We start from the raw sequence: 21601 nt of genomic DNA on the forward strand, positions 1-21601 counted from the left end.
TACATAGATGGTATAAGAGAAAACATTGAGCAAATAATCATGAGATATAAATTCAGTGATTATAGATCAATTCTTTACTTGCTTATAAGTTGTTGCCTTTTAATTTGGTGTATTTCTAAATTATTTTCTTCATTTAGGCACAGAAATTCAAGTTGCCCTCTAAGACCTTGAAAAATGAAAACATAAATTTCTGAGAACATGGGGATGCTTAGTTAGAACAACTATGGATAATAAAGAAGGTACCACCATGGTTGCACTAAAATGTTGTTTCTGAGAGTCATGAATGGAAAAGAATCCAAATATTAAAATGATTCCCAGTTTGTACAGATGTCAAAAACTCTCAAGTCCCTTCACCAATGACTTCTTAAAATCGCATGCATTGCAAAAAGTCTGAAGGCTTATACTTTACATTCAGCTGAGCATTTAATATCAAGCAGTACATTGTTCAAGTGGCAAATTGGATTATGTCTTAAAATTATTGCATTTTCCATTTTATTTTGAAAATTATGATGAATAAAGTATGTATCATTCTGGGTCCTGGCAGAAAGAAATAGCTCATACAAACAGGGAAATTTAAGGGAATTTAATATATTTATAAATGTATAGAAAAGATTAAGGGAAATCAATTAGGAGTAATGTTTAATCTTGGGGCTAGCAATTGTGAAAGGTATTAGTCCCCTAGGTCTGATGGTTTGAAGTGAGAAAACAGCTACTCAAACATGGAGAGAAAAGGGCACTTGGCTGGCTCTGGAGCCTTTAGAAGACCAGCCAATCTATTGTGATTTAGGAAGGGAGAACCTTTAAAGAATAAATATCTGACCTACTCTCCAGGCTGTGACTGAACACAATCAGAAGTTAAAGGGCAAATGAGTTCTTTGATGTAGTCTACACAGGTCAATCCTTGGAGGCACAGAGGTTGGAAAGAGTAAAGAGTGAATATTATAAAAGGGAAGGGAAACACACATTATAGCACATTTTTGCTTCTGGTAACAAAATCTATATCAAGTTAGTTTAAGAAAACAACTATTTATCCTCTTATGCATCTGAAAAGTTTAGGGATAGATCTGTCTTCGTGTGCAGCTTGACTCAGTATCTCAAAGGATGTCATTGAGACTCAGTACCTTTTCATCTCTCAACTTTGTTCTCTTCCATGTAGAATTCACTCAAAAGTCTTCTTGAGGTGGAAAGATATCTGAGAGCAGTTTTAGGTTAAAGTCCTAATAAAAAAATAAGATAATAAAAGTAAAAAGTCAACTCAATAGTTTAATCAGAGTTTCTAGGCTTGACACTCACTGGCTTAATCAAGTCACCTGTTCATTCCTAAACCAGAATTTAATTATAGGAATTAAACATGGTGAATGGTCTGTACTGAGTCACATGCTTATCTTTAGACTCAGTGCTCTAGGCTACCTAAAGTACAGGGCAGAGAGTGAGGAAAGGATGTTCTTTGAGGAAAATTTAGAGTACTGTTACCAATATTTGAAGAAAAAAATGGATGCTAGACAGACAACAGATAACAAATGACTCAAGTTCTCTTCAGTAATCAAAAATACTTCTTAGCTCTTAATTAATCTTGATATTCATGAACATGTGAACCTTTATGTTAGGTATGTATAGTAGTAAAAAAATATGATAACAAATTCCACCATCTAAATTCCACATTACCGGGCTGGGGATGTGGCTCAAGTGGTAGCGCGCTCGCCTGGCATGCGTGCGGCCCGGGTTCGATCCTCAGCACCACATACCAACAAAGATGTTGTGTCTGCCGAGAACTAAAAAATAAATATTAAAAATTCTCTCTCTCTCTACTCTCTCTCCTCTCTCACTCTCTCTTTAAATAAATAAATAAATAAATAAATAAATAAATAAATAAATTCCACATTACCATTCCCAAGATGGCCGAGAATAGAGTACATCACACCCTGTGTACCGTGCCACTGCGAGGGTGAATAACGAATTAGAACGACAAAAAACTATCTTGTTAGGAACTTACAGCAAAATGGGGGTGCACCGAAACCTAGAGGAAGAATTTCCAGCACCAAGGTCTGGTAATTGAGTCTCATACACGAGCCAACTGTGCGACCGGAGATCCAGGCTGACTGATGGCTACAGACAGAGGGGGAGCCGCCAAGAAGCGACCAGCAAGCAGGGAGAAACGTTGCTGCAGATTCTTTGGAATCCTGCCGCCTGAGCACTCACGGAGCCCCGGGCTGAGTTCGGGATTTCAGACAGGGAAGGAAGCGGTACAGTTCTACCCCCACAATGGAAACTCCACCAAGGAAACCAGCGGACACCATCTTGGAGGGCTGAATTAACCACTCTCCGACAGATTCCAACAATAAACAGGTGCATGTTACTCAGCTCATCTCCCATACAGCAGGGAATTCGCATAAAATCTCTCCTAGGCTCTCCAAGGGAGGGATTATCAGAGCAAGCCTGCATAAAGACTCGGGAAAAACTAGAGACATCCGATCTTCAACTCCCCCTCCAATCAGCGGGGAAAATGAAACCTGTATTGCCAGTGCGAGGGGAGGGGCAAGCGGAAAAAATCAAAACAATAGAGTGCCAGGGATCTCAATAGCCACCCTCCATGCCCAACAAATGGCAAGCCCAGAGTACAGTTTGAACTGCCAAGAGGCATCACTCAGGGGAAATCTGGTCTAGCAGGAGAAACCAGGGGACTAGAGGCCAGGCCCATGCAACTGGGCAGCTGGAGTTCGCCCCCCCGCCGGCGACTGACCGTGCGACTGGGTGGCTAGAGATTGCCCGCCCACCAGCGACAGCCGGCCCATTGCCCCTGTGACTGGGTGGCTGGAGACCGCACGCCCGCTGGCTACCAACCCCGTGACTGGGCAGCTAGAGATCACCCGCCCGCCAGCGACAGCCCACCAGCTGTCCGAGCAACTGGGCGGCTGGAGTCCGCCCGGCCGCCGGTGTCCGGGAGCTGAAACCAACCAGAGACAGTCCAGTCCCACCCCCCCATTCAGACACCCCGGCAAGGAGCCTGGGGCCCGCTATAGCAGAGAGGTGACGTCACTGGAGCTCAGCCATCAGAATTCCTTCCCAGCGAAATCCACTTTAGCAGGTATAGTCTACCAGCACAAAGGAGAGACAACAGAGATATAAAAAACCAAAACAAATTTATAGAAGAGAGCAGAAACACAGCAATCAAATAGAGCTGGAAAGTAGCGTGAACATCATGAAAAAACAAGGGAAAAAAGGAGTACAAACAATGCAAGACAACTAAAATCTACAGGAGGACCTAGAAGCATCAGAAACATGGATAGGGAAAGAACTCAAGGCATACCAAACTCAGATGGAAAGGAATATTAGAGAAGAGATGAGGCGGCAAGTCCAAGCAATAAAAGTATATTTTGAAAATGAATTAAACAAACAAATTCAAATGGCAAAGAACAAGCTTTACCAGGAGATAGAGATCTTAAAAAAAATCAAACAGTAATCCTAGAAATGCAGGAAACTATAAACCAAACTAAAAACTCAAACGAGAATATTACAAATAGACTAGATCAAGTAGAAGTCAGAACATCAGATAATGAAGACAAAGTTTATCAACCTGAAAAGAATATAGTCAACACAGAAAAGATGCTTAAATCCCACGAGCAATCTATTCAAGAGATATGGGATGTCATAAAAAAAAAAAAACAAATTTGAGAGTCATCGGGATAGAAGAAGGCATAGCGAATCAAACCAAAGGAATGGACAACCTATTAAATGAAATAATTCTAGAAAACTTCCTAGAGATGAAAGATGGAATAGATTGCCAAATCCTGGAAGCCTACAGGACCCCAAACATTCAAAACCATAATAGACCAACTCCAAGACATATAATTATGAAGATAGCCAACATACAGAACAAGGAGAGAATATTAAAAGCTAAGAGAGAAAGGAGGCAGAATACATTCAGGGGTAAACCAATTAGGTTAACAACTGATTTTTTATCACAGACTTTGAAAGCGAGAAGATCCTGGAACAATGTATTTCAAATGCTGAAAAATAATGGATTCCAACCAAGAATACTGTATCCAGCAAAATTAAGCTTCAGATTTGACAATGAAATTAATATCTTCAATGATAAACAAAAGCTAAAAGAATTCGCAGCCAGAAAACCAGCACTGCAAAGAATTTTGAGCAAAATACTACAAGAAGAGGAATTGAAAAATAGTGCCCAAAACTAACACTAGGAGGTATCTCAGTAAAGGGGGAGGAAAATAACCAAAAAGTAAAAACTAGCCAAACTAAAATAAATAAATAAATAAACATGACTGGAAGTACAAATCATATTTCAATTGTAACATTAAATGTTAATGGCCTAAACTCACCAATCAAGAGACATAGGCTAGTAACCTGGATCAAAAAAACAAATCCAACAATATGCTACCTTCAGGAGACTCATATGATAGGAAAAGACATACACAGGCTGAAGGTAAAAGGTTGGGAAAAATCATACCACTCACATGGCCCTCGGAAGCAAGCAGGAGTGGCCATACTAACATCGAATAAAATCAACTTCAAACCTAAGTTAAACAAAAGGGATAAAGAAGGACACTATATACTGTTAAAAGGAACCATCCACCAATAAGACATAACAATTATCTATTTGTATGCACCAAACAATGGAGCTGCAACGTTCATAAAACAAACTCTCCTCAAGTTCAAGAGTCAAATAGACTACAACACAATAATTATGGGTGACTTCCACACACCACTCTCACCATTAGACAGATCCTCTAGACAAAAGCTGAATAAAGAAACTATAGAACTCAATAGCACAATCAATAACCTAGACTTAACCGACGTATATAGAATATTTCAACCATCATCAAGTGGATACACGTTCTTCTCAGCAGCACATGGATCCTACTCAAAGACAGACCATATATTATGCCATAGGGCAACTCTTAGTAAATATAAATGCATGGAGATAATACCATGCACCATATCTAATCATAATGGAATGAAACTGAAAATAAATGATAAAAGAAGGAAGGAAAAATCCTACATCACATGGAAAATGAACAATATGTTACTGAATGATCAATGGGTTACAGAAGACATAAAGGAGGAGATAAAAAAAAATCTTAGAGACAAATGACAATACAGACACAACATACCAGAATCTATGGGACACAATGAAAGCAGTTTTAAGAGGGAAATTCATTTCTTGGAGTTCTTTCCCCAAAAAAAGAAAAAACCAACAAATAAATGAACTCACACTACACCTCAAAAACATAGAAAAGGAAGAGCAAGACAACAGCAAATGTAGTAGAAGACAAGAAATAATTAAAATTATAGCAGAAATCAATGAAATTGAAACAAAAAAAACATTGAAAAAATTGAAAAAACTAAAAGTTGGTTCTTTGAAAAAATAAATAAGATCGACAGGCCCTTAGCCATGCTAACGAAGAGAAGAAGAGAGAGAACTCAAATTACTAACATACGGGATGAAAAAGGCAATATCACAATGACACTACAGAAATACAGAAGATAATTAGAAAGTATTTTGAATACTTTATTCCAATAAAATAGAAGATAGTGAAAATATCGATAAATTTCTTAAGTCTTACGATCTGCCCAGATTGAGTCAGGAAGACACACACAATTTAAACAGATCAATAACAAAGGAAGAAATTGAAGAAGCCATCAAAAGACTACCAACCAAAAAAAAGCCCTGGACCGGATGGGTATACAGCAGAGTTTTACAAAACTTTCAAAGAATTAATACCAATACTTTTCAAGCTATTTCAAGAAATAGAAAAAGAAGGAGCTCTTCCAAATTCATTCTATGAGGCCAACATCACCCTGATCCCGAAACCAGACAAAGACACTTCAAAGAAAGAAAACTACAGACCAATATCTCTAATGAACTTGGATGCAAAAATTCTCAATAAAATCCTGGCGAATCGAATACAAAAGCATATCAAAAAAATTGTTCATGATCAAGTAGGGTTCATCCCTAGGATGCAAGGCTGGTTCAATATATGGAAATCAATAAATACTATTCACCACATCAATAGACTTAAAGACAAGAACCATATGATCATCTCGATAGATGCAGAAAAAGCATTTGACAAAGTACAGCATCCCTTTATGTTCAAAGCACTAGAAAAACTAGGGATAATAGGAACTTACCTCAACATTGTAAAAGCTATATACGCTAAACCTCAGGCTAGCATCATCCTAAATGGAGAAAAACTGAAGGCATTCCCTCTAAAATCTGGAACAACACAGGGATGCCCTCTATCACCACTTCTATTCAGTTTAGTTCTTGAAATACTAGCCAGAGCAATTAGACAGACAAAAGAAATTAAAGGCATAAAAATAGGAAAAGAAGAACTTAAATTATCGCAATTTGCAGATGGCATGATAATATATTTAACAGACCCGAAAGGGTCTACAAAGAAACTGCTAGAGCTAATAAATGAATTCAGCAAAGTGGCAGGATATAAAATCAACACGCATAAATCAAAGGCATTCCTGTATATCAGCAACAAAACTTCTGAAATGGAAATGAAGAAAACCACTCCATTCACAATATCCTCAATGAAAATAAAATACTTGGGAATCAACCTAACGAAAGAGGTGAAAGATTTATACAATGAAAACTACAGAACCCTAAAGAGAGAGATTGAAGATCTTAGAAGATGGAAAAATGTATCCTGTTCATGGATAGGCAGAACTAACATCATCAAAATGGCGTTATTACCCAAAGTTCTCTACAGGTTTAATGCAATGCCAATTAAAATCCCAATGGCATTTCTTGTAGAAATAGATAAAGCCATCATGAAATTCATATGGAAAAACAAAAGACCCAGAATAGCAAAAGCAATTCTAAGCAGGAAGTGTGAATCTGGAGGTATAGCGATACCAGAGTTCAAACTGTACTACAAAGCAATAGTAACAAAAACAGCGTGGTACTGGTACCAAAATAGGCAGGTGGACCAATGGTACAGAATAGAGGACACAGAAACCAGTCCACAAAATTACAACTTTCTTATATTTGATAAAGGTGCTAAAAGCATGCAATGGAGGAAGGATAGCATCTTCAACAAATGGTGCTGGGAAAATTGGAAATCCATATGCAACAAAATGAAACTGAATCCCTTTCTCTTGCCATGCACAAAAGTTAACTCAAAATGGATTAAGGAGCTAGATATTAAATCAGAGATACTGCGTCTGATAGAAGAAAAAGTTGGCTACGATCTACATGTGGAGTTTGGCTCCAAATTCCTTAATAGGACGGCGCCCATAGCCCAAGAGTTAATATCAAGAAGAAATAAATGGTACTTACTTAAACTAAAAAGTTTTTTCTCAGCAAGAGAAACAATAAGAAAGGTAAATAGAGAGCCTACATCCTGGGAACAAATTTTTACCCCTCACACTTCAGATAGAGCCCTAATATCCAGAATATACAAAGAACTCAAAAAATTAAACAATAAGATAACAAATAACCCAATCAACAAATGGGCCAAGGACCTGAACAGACACTTCACAGAGGAGGACATACAATCAATCAACAAGTACATGAAAAAATGTTCACCATCTCTAGCAGTCAGAGAAATGCAAATCAAAACCACCCTAAGATACCATCTCACTCCAATAAGATTGGCAGCCATTATGAAGTCAAACAACAATAAGTGTTGGCAAGGATGTGGGGAAAAGTGTACACTTGTACAGTGCTGGTGGGACTGCAAATTGGTAAGGTCAATTTGGAAAGCAGTATGGAGATACCTGGGAAAGCTAGGAATGGATCCACCATTTGACCCAGCTATCGCCCTCCTGGGACTATTCCCTGAGGATCTTAAAAGAGCGTACTATAGGGATACTGCCACATCAATGATCATAGCAGCACAATTCACAATAGCTAGACTGTAGAACCATCCTAGATGCCCTTCAATAGATGAATGAATAAAAAAAAATGTGGCATCTATACACAATGGAGTACTGAGCAGCACTAAAAAAATGACAAAATCATAGAATTTGCAGGGAAATGGATGGCATTAGAGCAGATTATGCTAAGCGAAGCTAGCCAATCCTTAAAAAACAAATGCCAAATGTCTTCTTTGATATAAAGAGAGCAACTAAGAACAGAACAGGGAGGAAGAGCATGAGGAAAAGATTAACATTAAACAAAGATGAGTTGGGGGAGAGAGAAGGGAAAGCATATGGAAATGGTAGGAGACCCTCAATGTTACACAAAATTATATAAAAGAGATTGTGAGGGGAAAGGGGGAAACAAGGGAGAGAATTGAACAACAGCAGAGGAGGTAGAGAGGGAAGATGGGAGGGGTGGGGAGGGGGGATAGTAGGAGATAGGAAAGGTAGCAGAATACAACAGTCACTAATATGCCATTATGTAAAAATGTGAGTGTGTAACCAATGTGATTCTGCAATTTGTATTTGGGGTAAAAATGGGAGTTCATAACCCAATTGAGTCAAATGTATGAAAGATGATATATCGTGAGCTTTGTAATGTTTTGAAAACAACCAGTAAAAAAATAAATAAATAAATAAATAAATAAATAAATAAAATTCCACATTACCAAGGAAACAAAAGATATATTCTCTCTCTTTCTCTCTCTCTCTCTCCTCTCTCTCTCTCTCTCTCTCTCTCTCTCTCACACACACACACACACACACACACACACACACATTCATATTTGTATGAATGTACATAATACATTTCCCATCACAATAATTTGATTTGTTGTACTATTAATTATTTATATTAGTTCTCAAGATTCTGTAAGCACATTTTCACAACACAGGCATTCAGGCATTCTGTTTTGGCTGCTAACTACAGAAAAAGAGGAGCCCTTTCTCTTTTAATTGTTAGTAAAATTTTCTTCCCAAACTTCTGGCTGAATTAATGAATTAATTTGATGCTAGCATGATACTGATATCAGTGATGAGAATCAGAGCCAAGTCCCATTTCCCTGACATGAAGATTGAACACCCAATAAGAAAAACACTGAGGCAGGCATAGAAAGCAACTTTTATTTAAAGGATAGAAGAGAGATAGACTTCTCTGAAGAGAGGGGCCTCAGAGCTGGGTGTTAAAGGAAGTGGGGGTTTTATATATTTTAGATTTTATATATTTTAGATTTCCTTTATTCTCATGCCTTCTCCTCCCCCAATCCTGCCTAAAGACTAGTGACCAAAAGGTGGGCCAAAAGATGGAGTGACCCAAGGATGGGAACAAAGCTGCCCAGGGTACAGGAAGGAAGGGAGTGGCCCAGGGGGCATTCATTAACAACTCCTACAACACCCTGCAGGGAGTGACAATTCCCTGGAAGCAGGTAACCTTGGCAACAGTTGGTGTATTTTATTTCCTTGTGAATCAGCCCCCATCTTTCTGACCCAATCATTCATTGCCTACACTAACTACCATTTTGCCTTCTGGCCTCAATACTTTGGACTATTTTATTCAAAAAGGTATATTACTTATTCCCAAGATAAGTGGTTTTGAAACCTAAAGGGTTGCATAATCACAGAAATTTAAGATGAAAAGGAGCAGCTTATTTAGAAACCAAGAACCAACAAAGTTCAACTGACTTAAAACTAGATAACATTTCAAACCAAATCTTTTTTAAAAATATTTTTAGTTCTAGATGGACACAATGCCCTTATTTATTTATTTTTATGTGGTGCAGAAGATTGAACCCAGTGCCTCACACTTGTGAGACAAATGCCCCACCACTGAGCTATAATCCCAGCCCTCAAAACAAATCTTGAATAAATGAAAGTCTTTCTCTGAAATGAATTATATTATGATGCAGTAAAGAGAGTATGTAGCTGCTTTATTTTAACCAGGGACACTATATGACTTTATAACTCATAGTAATTTTATCAAGTAAGTAGCAAGGAGCTGTTGGGAATAAGCCTGGATGTGTATTTCCCCTAACTCAGTCTGAATTTGGAGAAGAAAAGCTTTAACCAATTCAGTTCTCTCAGATCACACTGATGGGGGAAATGGAGATTTTTATTGCAGCTGTCTATGTGCTGATAAAAGAAAGTGAAGTACTTTATCATCATAGCTTCTTTAAAATAATAAAGAACACGATTTATTTTTAGCTGTCTATTACAATTTTTTTTTTTACTTTTCCTTCCATAATGTACCTACAAATTAGTTTTCAAATTGTTTACCTACACCAAATATATTAGCTTTTCATAGGTTCACAGGCTGGCTTCATGTTTATTCCTTTACAGAAATAAGCACATCCCTAAAATTATCCAGTAATGAATCCAGAGCTACATGCTTAGAAGAGCTACTGGGGAGCAGGAAACCATTTTGTGAAACAAACTGAGATGTACCAAAATGAAAACTCAGTATTTAGTGTGCTTCGTTTTTGTCCTCTTTCTCCTCCTGGTTGTTGCTGATCTGAGGGACTTAAACAAATGTCACTATAAGGGACTTAAACAAATGTCACTATGACATCCAAATGGAAGAGCTGTCCACTTGGGATCTTAATTGGTCTCATTCTAGGGAACTGGTATCCATGGAGATCATGTTTCCCCACAGTGATTCAACTACCAGGATGCAGCAACATAATCTGATCTTTTCCCATTTTCATCAGGAGTCCCATCCTGGCCAAAACGGATAAACCTTCTACCTATGTTGAGTCTCTCCTCACCTATATTCTTTCTGGTGGAATGTTCACTGCTTTTTCATACACCTCTTGGACCAAGAATGGCCAATAAGCACTCACCTGTGCAAACTGTGCCTCCAGCATTCTCTGATCCATTGCTTTCAAGTTACTATACAATGGTGAACTTCAGCAAGCCTACCAAAGTTCCAGAGAGAAAGGTTAAGGCCAAAGAGAAAATCTATCAGTAAAAGAGGAGGAAAAGTAATTTACCCCCACTTCCTTCCTGATACTTGAACCAGAATTCATTCTAAGGGAGATGCCTGCATTTAAAGAAATTTTTTTAAATTTAAATTTAAAATATAATAAAAGCTGATCTATCTTTCCTTGTTTCCATCTTCATTCCTACTCTTTTTTTAATTTTTATTAGTTGCTCAAGACAATACAATGATCTTGACATATCAAACATTTGATTCAAATAGGGTATGAATTCTCATTTTTCCACATGTACAGATTGCAGGATCACATTGGTTATACATCCATGTGTATACATACAGCAATCCTAGTGTCAGTTGTATTCTGCTGCCCTCCCTGTCCCCCCTCTCTCCTCCTCCCCTCCCATCACTATTCTCTACCCATTCTACTGTGGCACTTATCTCTCTCTCTCTCTCTCTCTCTCTCTCTCTCTCTCTCTCTCTCTCTTTTTCCTTCCCTTCCCCCTCACACCATCGTATATCATTCCTACTCTTAACATGTTATTTATAACTTATGAATAAATTCTTGTTTGTTCATTCTATTATCTCCTCTATTGTTTCCAAGACTGCTTCTGTTGATGGGATTTTCATCTGGATATGGGTCACATTTTCATGCTTTTTTATTTTTTTAATCTCTAGTGACTTTTAATGAATGTTGGATATAGTAAATTATATTGTTGCAAGAGTTTTATTTATTTCTTTAAAAAGAGTTGAGTTTTGTTCGGTCAGGTAATTAATTTACTTGATTATTTTGAAGCTTCTTTTTCAACTTTGTTAATAAGAATCTAGAGCACTTGAGGATTAGATTTAGTCCTTCTTTTTAGTACTAAACTAAGAGTATGGACTTCTGGGGATCTGAATTGACCTAATGTTCAGCAGGTCTTTCTACACTAGTTGGTCAGAATTAAAACATCTCTCCATCCTGTGAAATTCTTATGGTTGTTCAGTTCATGGCTTCCCAGTAGTTATTCTTTCCCTGGTCATTGTTCTTTGTCTGGCCTTGTGAGGTCTCATCCTATATACACGTAGCTTAGTATTCAGATATGAAAAAAAAACATCTATGCAAGTTTCTGGAGTTCTTTTCCTGCTTGGCTTACCCCTTTTTGGTTCTCTGCCTCATCAGTTCCAGTTTTTTGAGGTCTCCCAATCTCTCATATCTGTTTCCCTCATCTTAGCAAGGCTGCCATGCTGAGTGGGTCTCACCTCTCTGCACCATTGCCTATTAAGTGCTTCTAACCAGAAAACTGGACAATTCCAGGAATTATCTAATTTATTTTCCTTCTCTCAGAGACAGTCCTGCATTGACTATTATGCAGTGTCTGAAAACAATTGGTTCATATATTTTGTCCAGGTTTTTTGTGGGGTAGTAGCAGGACAGAGGATTTGTCTGTTACCAGTAGTCTGTTACCAGCTACTCAGTCATAGCTGCAAGGAGAAGACAGGGCTTTTGATTTTTCTTTTCAATTAAAATACTACTGACAGTCCCTAAAACAGTGGTCAAATTTCTATGGTAAGTGCCCAGCTGAAGACTGCATCACTATTTACTCATTTGAACAGCAAAAATAATTAATTAATTCATAAGCCGTACTGTCATAACTTATCCTCAGTTTCTATAGGTTTGTAAGCTATATTGTGTAGTCAAATTTTATTACTACTTCAATGACCACAGACCAGATATATAATGTGCAGGGATAGAGCCAGAAGATTGCTCCACAAACCAGGACAAAAAGGAATATACGAGAATAGAGAAAGGAGAGGGAGATGAAATTTAGAAATGACTTTTGGAAAAAGGAAGGAAAAGCAATTTCCTGAAGAATAAAAAGAAAAATTAAGTTCTCACATTGTAATTAAGTTTTAAAAAGTTTCTTAGGTGTTATTTGATCACTTTGTGGCCTTTGGGAATAGAACACAATGCACTAGAAGAGTAAATAGGAGACTTGCATAAGGAAGATCTATAAGAATTTGCATAACTCCCCCCTAGACTTAAGATATGATATTGTGTACACATGCAAATGTAATAACAAATCCCACCATTATGTACAACTATAATGCACCAATATAAAATATGGAAGGAAAAAAAAAAAGACGTGACATGGTAAGTGTGGTAGGGCTTACCTTAGAAAAGAAGTGCACCACATGCTCCAGGTGAAGATGGTTTTGCATAGATTTTCAGAGAAACTTAAATGAACACCTATAAGTTTCAGGGAAATTGAGAGAGCACAACCCAAACAGACAAGCATGACAAAAAGTTTCAGGTGTACAGATAAGGCATCGATATTTGAAAAAGACAAGCAGGTTTGTAAAGACAGATTAGCCAAGAAAATCACAACAATAATTTGTTATCAATCTGCTTTCCTATTAAAATGTATTTTTGTTTAATTAAAATTGGTAGTCTATCAAGAGAATACTTGTCTTACAGTTAAAACCTTGCTCCATGAGTATTTATAAAAAGGATTATGTAAAACCCAAAATATTTCATAAAATTTTTTTCTAGTAAATGGTATAAGAATTTCATTCTTATGCCACTCACTCCAAGAGTCCTACAGAGACTTTATGCAATAGAGGAAATTAATTATCTTTAATTTGGGGCAGGAAAAAAAGAAGCAATGGCACAGGCTTGAAAATATTTTTTATTATACAAAGATAATCAATGTGATGGTATTTTTCATTGTGAAATTACATTGTGCTATTTTGAATATTTTTCTTCCCTTAAAATCATATAAGATACTAGTATTTTTATTCTGTGGAGCTGATAGAAGTTTTAAAATAGGATTTGGGATGTAGCTTAGTGGTATGTGCTTACCTAGCACATGCAAGGCCCTGGATTTGATCCCGAGCACCACAAAAATAGATAAATAAATAAAAATAGTCTACTTTCCTTTCATACTCAAGGCCATAGGTTTTAGAGTTAAGGAAGACTCTTCAGATGAAAGCAAAACATCAGCAATGGGCACTCATCTTATATTTTTCAATTGGAATTTTTCTGATTTACTCATCACTGAATTCTCATCACCTTCAGCTGTTTGGAATAAGTAGGTATTTGATAAATATTAGATGAATGAAATAATTACAACTCTCATATTCATGCTAGTCTCCATGATGCCAATGAAAATGAGTATAATAAATTTTGGATCATCTGCTAATGAAAAATCAAGAAAAAATAAAACAAAAGCAAAGCCAAAAACTTTTCCTCATATGATAGTTGGTTTGTTTACTATTTTTGGTGAGAGGAATTGAAATATGGCCACAGAAATGGGAATGAAATGTTTAACAGCAAAACCCTAGATTGCTACAACTAGGAGTGATATTTGATAGTTCAGCTATAGAATACATCTCACGTCAATAACCTATGTAAAATGGTGATGATTTTATACCTAGTATTCAACATGAAAGTTATTTTCCAGAAATCACCATGGAGAAAAAAAATATCTTAAATCCTATATCTTATAAGTGGCAAAATAAAAACATTACAGGTTTAGAAAATTATACACTTATCTATTGATAAAGGCCTTTAAATGAAATCAATGCAATTTTAGATCAAAAACCTATGAAATCTCTATAATTCATATTACTCCTCTGTTATAAGTAAAAAGCAGTGGTTCAGCTCACACTGCTACTGCATATGGACAATGTGATGCAGAATTTCTGAACATTACAGGTTCCTTCAGCTGTTCTTCATATAGCCTGGCTTACAGCTGCTTCACCATCATGGTGATGCACTGCTCCAGATTGGCTTCATCATTTTAAAATATGGCATTGAAGTAGAACACAATTTTGATGGTTAATTTTGTGTCCACTTGGCTGAGCCATGGTCCCCAAATCTGTGGTCAAACATTATTCTGGATATTTCTGTGTTGGTGTTTTTGGATAAGACTAACTTATAAATCAATGGATTTTGAATAAAGCAGATTGCTCACCATTATGTGAGGTCTCATCCAATCCCTTGAAGAGCTGATTAGAACACAAGACTAATATTCCCAAAGCAACAGGAAATTCTTCCATCAGGCAGCCTGCAGAATGCAGCATTAGCTCTTCCTTGAACTTCAGCCTGCCAACCCACCCTATATATTTAGACTTGCCAGCTCCATAATCACGAGTCAATTACTTACACGAAGTCTCTTTTTAAATATACATCCTGTTGGTGCTATTTGTTCTGAAAGCACAGAACACCACAGAGAAAATATACCTATTCACAAATAAAATTAAATCAACAACTACATAAAAGGGAAAACCAAATGTGAACCTGGAAACCTGAGTGGGAAGTGCTGGGATAAAGGGAAGAGAAAAGAAGATTACAATTGCTTTTCTGATTAGTAATTATTTAACCTATACCTAAGCTTACAAAAAAAAAACCCTCCTCCTTTAGAATCAAGTTAAAAAACAAATCAAGTGACATACTCCTGGAATACTGAGTCACCATGTTCCGTGCACCTGTCCAAAAAGCATTTTTAATCCATTCTGCATTGTGGATAAAATGTATCTATGTTGTAAAATAATGCCTTTGTCTGGTGCCATTATTTCCAAATGCCATGCTCTGTTTGCCATAACTACCTCCCAAGCCAACAGATGACCCTATTGCCCCAACTGAAGTTGATTTTCAGGTCCCTTCCACTCAGCCTGTTAACTAAGCCTTGCTCCATCATATATATGATATATTATGTCCCATCCCTTACTCTAAATAAATGTAATATGTACATGCAAATGTTTTAAATAGTTATTTTTTCACTCATTTTATAAATAGTTATTTTTCACTTAGTGCCTGATGTGCACCAGGCACTGAGTGAATCATTGAGTACAGAGTCATGAGCAAGACAGATATGGTCCTGTCTTTATATATCTTAGAGTTTAATGGGACAGGTATTCTATTTTAACTATATTAAAATTTCACCAAATTATGTTGTGTGCATGAATGAATATGTAATAGTGAATCTAATACACATAATTACAATGCACTCATTAAAAAATTATAAGATTTTTTAAAAACAACTATGTTAAGTATTACAATGAAAATAAATGTGTGAAAAGGGGAAGGAAGGGATGGGAGGAGGAGGGGAGGGGAGGGGAGGGGGCATGGGGGTAGGAAGGATGGTGGAATGAAATGGACATCATTACCCTAAGTACAGGTATGATTGTACGAATAATATGACTCTACTTTATGTATAACCAGAGAAGTGAAAAATGTGTGCTATGAATCAAACTGCATTCTGCTGTCATGTATAACTAATTAAAACAAATAAATTGATTAAAACAAGAAAATAAGTGGAGTGCTATGAGGGAGAAATATTATTTTTTTCTAAAGGATATATATATGTATATGTACATATATGTATTATTTGTAGATGGGCACAATACCTTTATTTTGTTGTTTATTTTTATGTGGATCTAACCCAGTGCCTTAAACATGTCGGGCAAGTGCTTTAGTACTGAATTACAACCCCAGCCTAGAGAAGAAGTATTCTTTATGGTGAAACCCAAAGATAAAAAGAAAGAAAATTAAAAGAAGCACATTTCAGAAAACAGCAAGAACAAAATATATGAGGTGAGAAAAATTTGGAGTATTTAGAAGATAACAAAATCTATGTGATTTAATCCTAATGATCATTGAAGGAGAGGGGTTGAATATCAGTTAGGACACATAGGCAAAGACCAGATTATGAAGGTTTTTTTAAGGGATTTATTGAGCCCTCCTGAACTGGAAAATAAAATTACCTTCTGAGAAAGTGAAACTAGGAAAGGTCAAAGCATAATGAACAGGAATCATCATCCAATTTCAATTGGATACAAGTAGAAGAGAAAATGTGTGTGTGGATGGAGTATATGAGAAATGCACAACTGCAAAGTGACTGAAGTATAGACAGAGACTGATTAGCATACGATTTTAACTTTAACTGTAACCTGATCGAAGATATAGAACTCTGCCTGCAGAAGTGATCTGTTAACAAGTCTGAGACATTTCTTAAAGCTACCTCTCCAGCCACAATTTGATGTGCACACGGGATGGGAGGGTGGGAACTAAAAGGAAAAGGAATTACTGGGTTGAGTTCTCACTATCTTCCTGTCATTGCTTCCAGACTTGCCTCAATGGTTGTCATCTCTTTTTTACACTGGACTTCCATATTCAGAATGTTTTTTAAAAATGAAAACTGCATTTGAAAGCAGTTTTCAAATACCACCCCCACACACACACACACATATATGGAGAGAGGGAGAGAGAAAAAGAGAGAGAGAACTGGGAAAGTGTGCCAAGGTGAACAGATCATTGATTCCCTTAGCAGAATATCCACATACAGGAAATAAATTCATAATATTACATAGTTTGATAATGACAGTCATTAACATCACCTGATAGGCTACATTGGCTTTTTGTTTGTTTTCTTTGCTTTTTTTACCTTTTGTCTTTGTTGATTTGCATTTTTTTATTCAAGGCTCATGAACAAATTTCTAACTAAAGCTGGCTTTCCATGGTAGAATATATTGATACTTAATATTGAGTTCCTGATCTATATAGCAATGATATCTAACCATCAATATATCATCAGTGTGATTTCTACAATAGTGTTCAGTTAGTTGGATTAGAATATATCAGACTGCCATGCTAGACTTGAAGTTCTACACTGAGGTCCCCCTGACTCCTTGGGGATGAAACCCAAGGCCTCACCCATGCTAGGCAAGTGCTCTGTCACTGAGCTACATCCCCAGCTAGGGAATGTCTGCACTGGAAAAATGGAATATCAGTGCCCAGAATCTTCATACCTCATAGAAATATCACACTGAGACTTTATAACAGTGATTAGCCAATCTCTTCCTGTGATTTCTGTTGCTGGTCCTTCTTGTAACCACAACCACAAGAAAAACAGAATCTTATTCATTTAAAGGGACCAGCCACAGTAGGAACACATGCTTACCAGCACTGCAGTACAATAAGAAAATAACTTCATACCGATTACTTGGAAAAAGCACAGTGGCTTAAAGACAGACACACAGTCTTATCACTTGGACTGTTTCTATCTTCTGACAGAGAACATTGAGAGTTATATCTCAAAGTTCACTGTCTAACCCCTTAATATTAAAAGTGACAAGAGAAGGGTAGGAGATTAGATGATTTGCCCCAAATTCTCCTGGGCTAATGCTCTTTCCACTATGGTAAATACAGACCTCAGAGTAATACTTTCTTACATCTTAGTCTGATTCCATTAAAATTTCATGTTCTCACTCTATGCAATGACAGGTAAATTTTAAAGTAAAATTATATTTCTTAAGAAATAAGAAGAGATATTTATCCTTATATCAAATTCCCTCCCACTTAGGAACAATAGGTATTTAGTTGATTTCAGCTCTTAAAGTCACCAAAGTGATGCTTTTATAATGAAAATCATAATCCCCTCTGCCTAAAACCTTGAAGTGACTCCCAACCACTCTCAGTGAAAAACAGGTTCCTGCAGTGGCCACAAAACCATACACCTGCATGCTCACTCTGTTCCTGCCACATTGTCTTCCTGGTGTTCCTCAAATATACCAAATGCCTTTCCCTTTATGGCCTTTGTTCTGGCTGTTTCCTCTGCCTTTTTTCTCAAATAAGTTAAATGACAAATGCCTCACCTCCTTCAAGTATTGGCTTAAATGTCACCTTTTCAATGAGACCTTTCCTAACTATTCTAATTAAAACTACTACACCTATCCCCCTGCATTTTCAATGCCCCTTACCTATCCTTTTTCTGCAGGATGTTAATGTACTACATCGTTTACTCATTTACTATGTTGATTGCTCATTATCTATCTCCCTCCAGAATATATTTTTTCCACTGTTACATCCTTAACATTTGAAACTGTGCCTAACTCTCAACAAATATTCGATGAATGAATACATTAATGCATTTGACAGGCTGACCACTCTGTCTACAGATAATCAAATGCCATATCTAAAGTATCCAGGACCAAAGTTAAATCCTTCCCCTGATATACTGAATCTTCCTGTGCATTCCATTAAGAAAGGTAATAAGATAACCAACCAATACATTTCTAATTCCTGAAATTCTCTTGGTGCTTTCATCAATAAAATAAAAAAAAGTTGCTATTTCATAATTAACAATGAATTGCTCTCATGTTTTTTAAAAAATGGCTAATTTGCATTGAATTGGGTATCAAAGCAATTCAGGATTATTGACAAATAATAGTACCTATTTACATCAAGCTTTCAATTTTTCTTGGTTGTAATCCTCCCATGTTCTTTGTATAGCATTCTGAAAAATTACTACAAAATGAGAATCTAAGAATTTAAGAAGTGTGTCTTTATAAGCAGTCATAACTATCTGAACATCAGCAAACAAACCCATTTCATGTCAGTATTACACACGTTTCAATCATTCCCCCCCACCTCAAATCATGATGGATTTACTCTGAAATATCTTCTATTTCCTAGCTTTGTTTGTAAACAAAGACCAAACATGGAAGAAATGCTGGGAGGTCACCACTACAGATGGCTACTACATAAGGTCAGGCACTGCACACCTCCAGGATGCATACCATACAGGGGTTAGGGTGCAAATGTACCTCTACTCTGTCCCCTCACTCTGGAATTGTACAATGTTCACTCTGGGCCTCTTCAGAACTAACCAGCCTAGATTGGAATTAAAACCAGTGAACTTTCCTCTAGGGGGAAAAAGTAAACTAAAAATCCCAAGTTAATCAATTCTGGGCATTGAGAATTATTTACATTAAAATAAAATCCTCAAAACATTTACTGGTCACTAAAAGATGGAGAAATAATAGAGACATAATTATCTAAAATAATTCTGTATGATAGGTTCCTTATCCCTGATTCCTTGTTTGGTACTCAGAATTTTTGGTAAAGTATATACACTTGATACCACAATGATCTTATAGCACCCTCAAGTGGTTTAGCCTGACAATGTTTCCAATCTTGAAGAGATGTGTTGTTCTTTGATGGGAAAAAGAGAAGTTAGAATCTTTTCAAAGACTATTGGAATGAATGAAGATGTATCAATCCTTATCAGTCAGATTGACTTATAGTTCTAATTATTCCTCTAATAATAGAGATGAGTTCTGGCTGATTAGCTAGACTTTCTATTAGTATATCTCAATCTTTCTTGAGTCACTTTGGGTGACTTTAAATAGAAGAATTTTGAATAGAACACAGCTAGCAACATAATATGGTAGCAAAACTATAATCTACATATCTTGCACTATGTGCTTAGGAAAGAAACCAAATGCCCCATTATTGGGGAAAAAAGGTTAAAGGCTACTGTTAAATATTAGCATAATAATGGATGTGTGCATTAGCCAGGATTCTTCATGGAAATAAAGGGGATATATACACATTTATATCATATCATGAAGAATTAGTTCACATGATCATGGAGCATTAGAGAGACTGAGAAGCCCTTTGATGCCTCAGTCTGGCAGGGCACAATTCAGGAGCCACTTGTCAAAAGAAACAAACTTTATTTTTAGAACCACACACGCCAAACCACACAGCTCCTCAGGAAAAACCCTCAGAGCCCAACTGCCACCACTGGCTTCCCACAAGCCTCTCAAACTCCCCCACTCCTCCTGCTCTTGAGGCCGATTGGCTGGGTCACATGGGCGGAGCCAAAAAAAGTCCCCCAATGAGCAGCTCCGTGGTCTGAAAGGGCAGGGAAACAGCCCAATGAGCATCACCGCAGAGGAGCCAATCAGTTGGCAGCTGGAAGTTTGCTGGCAGCTGGAAGTTTGCTGGGGCCCCTTCAGCTGTGGCTCTCAACACTTTGATTTGATATCTGTAAGTTGGAGACCCAGGAAAGCTCGTAGTACAATTCAGTCTGATTCCAAAGGCCTGAGAATGAGGAGCCAATTATGTAATTCTCAATTTGAAGGCAGAAGATGAACTGAAATGTCCCAGCACAAGCACTGAGTCAGGACAAAGGCACAAATTCCTCCTTCCTCAGCTTGTGTTATAAGCAGGTCCTTAATGTATTGGATGAAGCCCACCTATGCTGGAGAGGGCAATCTACCTTACTGTATTCACAGATTCAAATGCTAATCTCATTAAAAAATATCTTCACAGACAGGTTGACACCTAAAATTATCCCAATATTTAGAAACAAAATAAGTTCCATACATGTATATTTAAAACTACATCCTCAAGAAACACAATGTCAGCTAACTCATTAAACTTGCACTGCATAGTAGAAAGATGGTTAGATTTACAGTCATGGACAGGATTCTAAAGTTAGTATTTGAACAGCAAAAGCATTTATTAACCTCTCCACTTTTGTTTCTTCATTCTCAAAATGGCAGAGTGAAAGAGGCAGAGGCTACTAGTTTGTGACTTCTTAGTGTATTAGTTAAGACTCTTGGTTCCCAACCAAAAATTTACTCAATATGGCTTAAGTAACAAAAAGAGATTGTTCCCCCTCCAAAAAAAAAAAAGTGGGGGTTGAGAGATGGAGAACAAAGTTGGAACACCTGACTTTGAGACTTACTGTTAAAGGAACAAAAGACCATGCAGTGTTAAAACCACGACATAAAGAAAAGACCACCGACTCCAATTTTAAATCAAATTAAATCAAGCTTGTAATTCTGTCCAGGACTCTCTCCCGAAAAACCCTTGGCTAGAGAACAGTACCCCAGCTCTCTGAGCATGGTTTTATAGCAAAAATGTTGCAAAAGGGAGGTGTCTTGAGAATTTACAGATAACAAGATTTTGACAAGCATAATACAAAGGCAGGTGGTAGGTTAATGACC

General features: G+C 37.0%; 1 long non-coding RNA gene across 1 annotated transcript in view; it reads right to left on the minus strand.

Annotated features, from left to right (window-relative positions):
• LOC144376332 (uncharacterized) overlaps nt 1–21601 on the minus strand; it is a 39949-nt gene that overhangs the window by 14301 nt on the left and 4047 nt on the right. Inside the window, exon 2 of the long non-coding RNA XR_013436658.1 lies at nt 1122–1217. This is a non-coding gene — a long non-coding RNA (uncharacterized LOC144376332). The remainder of the gene's footprint in view (nt 1–1121; nt 1218–21601) is intronic.

The sequence above is a fragment of the Ictidomys tridecemlineatus genome, chromosome 3 (assembly GCF_052094955.1).
Source record: "Ictidomys tridecemlineatus isolate mIctTri1 chromosome 3, mIctTri1.hap1, whole genome shotgun sequence".
Lineage (NCBI taxonomy): Eukaryota > Metazoa > Chordata > Mammalia > Rodentia > Sciuridae > Ictidomys > Ictidomys tridecemlineatus.